The sequence below is a fragment of the Chiloscyllium punctatum genome, chromosome 37 (assembly GCF_047496795.1).
Source record: "Chiloscyllium punctatum isolate Juve2018m chromosome 37, sChiPun1.3, whole genome shotgun sequence".
Lineage (NCBI taxonomy): Eukaryota > Metazoa > Chordata > Chondrichthyes > Orectolobiformes > Hemiscylliidae > Chiloscyllium > Chiloscyllium punctatum.
In genome coordinates this window covers 41532643-41538642 of record NC_092775.1, presented here as the reverse complement: position 1 = coordinate 41538642, position 6000 = coordinate 41532643, and the positions used below count along the sequence as shown (strand labels likewise).

Below are 6000 nucleotides of genomic sequence, written 5' to 3'. Positions count from 1 at the left end.
TATATTCATGCTATTTAAATTCCTTTGTGATTCAACAAGCTGATACTAATGTGGCTGTGATTTGTTATTGTACTATTTCCATACTTTCAGAGAACATCTGGAGAGAAAGGGATAAAGTTACAATTTGCTTGGAGGGTTTTTACTGATGAGAACATCTTCCCACAAATTAATTTGTGAACTTTAATTTATGTGCATCTTGCTGATTCCATTCTAAAATGCAAACTGGTAACCAGTTAAGCTTGGAAATGAAAGTTGGTTTTAATGGATGATGGGAGAAAGTGAGAACTGCAGATGCTGGAGATCAGAGCTGAAAATGTGTTGCTGGAAAAGCACAGCAGGTCAGGCAGCATCCAAGGAGCAGGAGAATCTACGTTTCGGGCATGAGCACCTTCTTCAGGAAAAGAAGCCCTTCTTTCTGAAGAAGGGCACATGCCCGAAACGTCGATTCTCCTGCTCCTGGATGCTGCCTGACCTGCTGCGCTTTTCCAGCAACACATTTTCAGCTTTAATGGATGATGAGCTCAGTTTATATTTTTTGCTTGTTATTTTGGCAGAGGCTTTAGCTCATGTAAAATGTACCAAGGAAGTTGTCAGAACTGTATGATACAAGTGTGTTAATTATTTGAAATGGAAGCAACATCAGTAGTCATTTCTAACTTATGTTATTTTATATTCCGAAAACATATATTGAGTCTTTTGATACTTTTGGAATAATTTTGACAAACAGTAATTTTAAATACTGCAAAGATCTACGCAATTTTGTAGAACATCTGCTACAGATAAGTGATTTTTGACTTTCGCAAAGTTAGAAAAATAAGAATTTTTTTGCTTTGACTCATGCAGTGAAACACTTCGCAGTTGTCCCTTTCAGAGAAAAAACTTCATATGAATGAAAAAAGGATTCTGATTTTCATAGATTCCAATATGAAGTCATTCATAGTGTTTATAATCAGCAACATTCTATCCTATGCAATCCATTGTTGAACATTCACAGCTTTTTGCAAATTACTAATTGTACAATTCATCTTTGGCACCGTCATGCAGTCAGCTGTCTGGAAAGAAGGAAAAGGTGTTTGTTGCCATGGAAACACATGCTTTCAGTTAATGACCTACATATTTCTCCATTTTACTTGCTTTATTACATTTTTTTCCCCTGATCCCAGTCATTTAGAGGAGACAGGAGACAAAAATGAAATGATTTAAATAACAAGATTAATAAGTGACTAAAAAGTGACATTTGGGTAAATTGGATGTAACTCTCTAAAAGGTAGTGTTGCTTGCTTTTTATGGATTTTTGTCTATTGCAACATGACATGAACAGCAAGATAGAGTTTGCAAGAACAAACTGTGAACATTTGGTACCTAGTGTAAAATTTGGAGTGCATTCAGATTTTCACACTAATAATCTTTGGCCTATATACTGGAAAATGTTTAATGGCATGCGCAACATTTCAGCCAACGCATATAATGAAAGACAGGCATGAATAAGGATGGAGTGTTTGTATAAAAAGTCAGAATAAACAACAACCCCTACACACTTGGATCATGCGTCATCCCTTTATTAATAAAACATGGTAATCTAATCAAATTAAACTTCTGGCAAAATAATTTTTTACTGTTGATTTTCAAACATTTCTTTCATTTGCTTCTATTGCGCAAACATTTTGGATTTTGTCTTTCAGAATATTTTTCAACTTTAGACTATACATGCCTATAGGTTGTTTCATTTATTTTATGAGAATCAATTGAATGGTTTGTGGAACCTGGCAAAAAGTAAAAATTCCAGTTGTCCTTGATCCAATGTTTTGTCTTAATATAACTCCAGCAAATCTTTTTCTTGTTTTACTAATTGAGGAAGGAATTGTTTGTCAGATTTGACATAAATCTAAATTGGCCAAAATGCTTTCACCATGACATGTAAACTATTAACATAAATGTTGTCATCTTGGTCAAAACATATGCCAAAACAGCCCAGGCAAGATTTTAAATTGATGAATATAATCTGGTTTGGCAAAGACTGGAGTTGTTACCGTATAGTGGAGGATGGTGGTATGAAGTAATGTTACATGAAACGTATGGACGTATCCATCCTTTTACTTACAATCTGACCATCCAAGTTTTACATCTAATGTGTGCTTTTACATCTCAAGTATCATACTTTGGTTGTTGAAACTCAGGTGTCAGACTCAATTGCCTTATGCTGAATAAGTATTAAAAGATCCAAGTATTAATAAAATAAAATATGATTTCTGCCTTTTTTAAATTCAAAAGCTAAGCAAACAATAGATTTTCTTTATTAATTATACGTGCACCTGTTGATATCAGTTTACTTCCAGTAGTATGATAGTTTATGACACCCGAGTTGTTTGTTCTGGCTACTGAGTGATATTTTGAAAAGATTTATCACCTGAAATGTTTTCCATCCATTTTGTCTTCACAATTTTGTTTTAGTTCACATATAAAGGTATTACAAAATATTTTTAAACTACGTTATTTGCAATGGCATAATTACCTAAATCCAATGTGTCTTTTAATATTTTAGTTTTTATGTGAATGTCCTTGTTTGTCTCAAAAACCTGACACCTGTTTGGATATTTTTAATACTAAACAATGAACTCAGATCTACATATTCTGAACAAATGATATTTACAGAATATCTCAGTGCACAAACTATGCTTCAACAAGTGAGTTAAAAAATGGAAAGGTACAGCTTTTCTGTTATATGTGTTCTAGAACCAACCACTACCAGCTAATGGTTGGGTTAGAATGTTTGCTATCAATCCCCCTTTCTACTCTTTTAAACAAAACTCCAAAATGTTGGACAGTCTCTGGTGGGGCACTGTTAAGAAAAACAAAACCAAATTATCAATGGAAATTTACAGGATTGCAATGGAAACTTACCAAAATTAAATCAAAGCATGGGGTCATACAGGGTGACACTCCAGCCCCAGCATTGCCTTACAGTCCCTAAAGATCTCCACTGTCTTAGTGGATGCTGCAAACGCTCTCTCAATAGACACCTGAGTGCAGATGTAACAACAGAAGTGATTTCTACACTAAGTCTAAGGACCTATTTGGCCAAAGTGGTACAGGATCAATGACTAATGAATCTCAATAAGAGACACTTATTTTAACAGAATATAGTTTATTGCATGATAACAATAGGCAGAAGTTGCATTGGTTAGTTAGATAGAATAACTAATAATATCCAGTGACAATAATGATACAGCTGTCTCCATTTGGATCTTGAGCTAGACACTTTTTTCCTACAAAAACTGTATGACATCATCAGATAGGGTGGAACCCAATGCAGTCTCCAAAGATAGCCCTTTCAGGATCATTACCTTCTATGACATCTCCCTCAAGCTTTTTGTTACATTCTTAACATTTGTACATTTGGATATATACATTTGTTTACATTTACCACTAGCTTGACTCTCTCTTTCTCTTCACTGCTCCTTTCCCCCCACCTGCCAAGTCTCTGAACTCTGGAGGTTGCATGATCTTCCAGAATGTAGTCTCTCTGGACTTGGGAAATTGGTGGACCTTTGATCTGAAGACGGTTTATCTTGATTCTGATCTTGACCTTGATCAATCAATAAATCACCTCTCTGCAGGAGGAACTTTTATCTCTTCGATATCCTTCATGGAAGATGTACTTTCCTTCTAAGCTGATAGTTGATCCATCACTTTATTTGGAGGACACTTAATCTCTGGAATTTCATTCACAAAATAACTTTTTCCTGGTAACTCAGGTAGTTGGCCCATAACTTCATTTAGGAGATCTTTAATCGAATGAATGTCCATTGTGGAAGGTGGTGGCTCCATAAAAACAAAGCTTTTTCTTTTGCAGCATCTTAGTTTTCAGAGTCAGGCAATTTCTTCTTAACTGAATCTTTGTGAATCATAAACATAGTTTGTCTTACATGGAATTGTATGCAACTCATTTTTATTTTGTCCAGGCAAGTTTTCATTCTCAATTTGTCGATACTTGTATAAGTTCAAATATGTAAGTGGTTTACTTCAACTTAATGAGTAGGTAGGTGCTTTCATGTCCTCCTCCATGGATGTCTTTATGGTGAACTAGAATTTTTTATATCCACAGTCATGTTCCTAGACAATTTCTATCTATGCAGCATTATCTCTGTTGCTGGTACTGATAATTCTTCTTCGAAGAATGAATGATAAAAATGTTCTTGAACTTGTGTTGCCTCATCATTTGATAACAGAGGATGTGCAGTAATTGGTGGAGAGGAGGAATGGAGCAGAGGAGGCTGTGGCTGGGTGGACATTGTACTCCTATGGTCATGGCCTCTTGGTTTCAGGACCTGGCCCCATGGGTCCAAGGACCAGCAACTGTCGCTGGGGAGATTAGAGCCTCTTTGTTTTCTCACTCCTAAATTTCTAGCAGACACAGAACAGAGCAGAAAAAAACCCCAGAAAAAGAGACTAAAGCATCATTAAAAAATCAATTTCTTCACTCTTCCCTGATTCTGCCCATTGAAATTGAACTGTAATATTAATTGTTGGTATTAGAGTATTCATTGTGCTATGATTTCCAATGTATGGCATCATAAATACGACCCACCTTGTATTTCAGGTAAGTTGCCTCAGTATAAATACTGAGGTAAAAACAATGACTGCAGATGCTGGAAACCAGATTCTGGATTAGTGGTGCTGGAAGAGCACAGCAGTTCAGGCAGCATCCAAATAGCTTCGAAATCCACTATTTGGATGCTGCCTGAACTGCTGTGCTCTTCCAGCACCACTAATCCAGAATCAGTAATAAATACTGCCCACTGAATCATCAGTAATGCCTATTATTAAATCCATCATTCAAATTTCAAAAATTTCCTGCACAATACAGTATTTCTTTAATGTTTCAGCTAAGAGTGCACAGTGCTGCTTATATATGGTACAGAATTTCAAACCTGTATATTGTTTTTGTGTGAAAAAGAAATGTTAGAAGGAAGATAACTCTGGTTTTGAAATCGATTTCTATGAGAAGCTATGATTCACTTAAAGGCATTTCGCTTAATGTCGCGACTTTTAGGAACACAACTGTCACTTTAAGTGAGCACTTACTGTATTCCCTGGTCACAGGGTTAAGAACATTGCATGAACAGAGGCAGACTATTTTGTCAGGGTAGAGAGCGTAACAGAATTCATGATGTCTTTGCTTTATTATCTATAATATGTACTTTTGTATGATAGTTGGTTATCTATTTATAATTTGATAATGCATAGAAATAATATATTTCTAATTTAGTTTAAAATACTTGACTTTAATTAATTACTAATAATTAATATAATTACTGTTACATACTAAATTATTATAACAGTTGGATTACATTTACTTCTGTTAGTTTGATTACTGAGCCTATGTAATAAAAATGTAAATTTTGACTTAATTATTTACTTACCCATGGATGATAGTTATTTCTTTGCACTTGAGTTTTACAGATATTATTTTAGATAATTAGCTGCTTAATCTAAGGTGATTTAACATTAAAGATTTTTATTTTTTCATTAGATATGGATGATGCTGGTTGGGCTAGCTTTTGTGGTTGATTTCTAATTGCCCCTCGGAAAGTGGTGATGAGCCTCCTTTGTGGACCACTGTAATCCATCTGGTATCTGTAACAGTTTCCATACAACTGAATGACGAGCTAGGCCTTTTCAGAGAAATGTTCAGTCAACCACATTGCTGCGGGATTGGGGTCACATGTTGGCCAGTCATGACAAATAATAGATTTCCTTCCCTAAAGGATATTAGTAGATCAAGATGGGTTTTTGAAAAAAAAAATCAATAATAGACGTATGGTCACCATTATAGAGATTAGTTATCAATTCCATACTTTTATTAATTTGAATTTAAATTTAAATTCCATCAGCTACCATGGTGGGATTTGAACCTATATCCTCAGAAAATTGGCCTACTCTCTGGACTATTAGCCCAGTGACATATAACATTTCCTAAATTATTGCAGCTTTTGCTTT

General features: G+C 35.0%; 1 long non-coding RNA gene across 1 annotated transcript in view; it reads right to left on the bottom strand.

Moving 5' to 3' along the window:
• Positions 1-3170: 3170 nt before the first annotated feature.
• The window catches only part of LOC140463039 (uncharacterized), a 140297-nt gene continuing 137467 nt past the window's right edge, over positions 3171-6000 (bottom strand). The window contains exon 4 of the long non-coding RNA XR_011954583.1: positions 3171-4404. This is a non-coding gene — a long non-coding RNA (uncharacterized lncRNA). The remainder of the gene's footprint in view (positions 4405-6000) is intronic.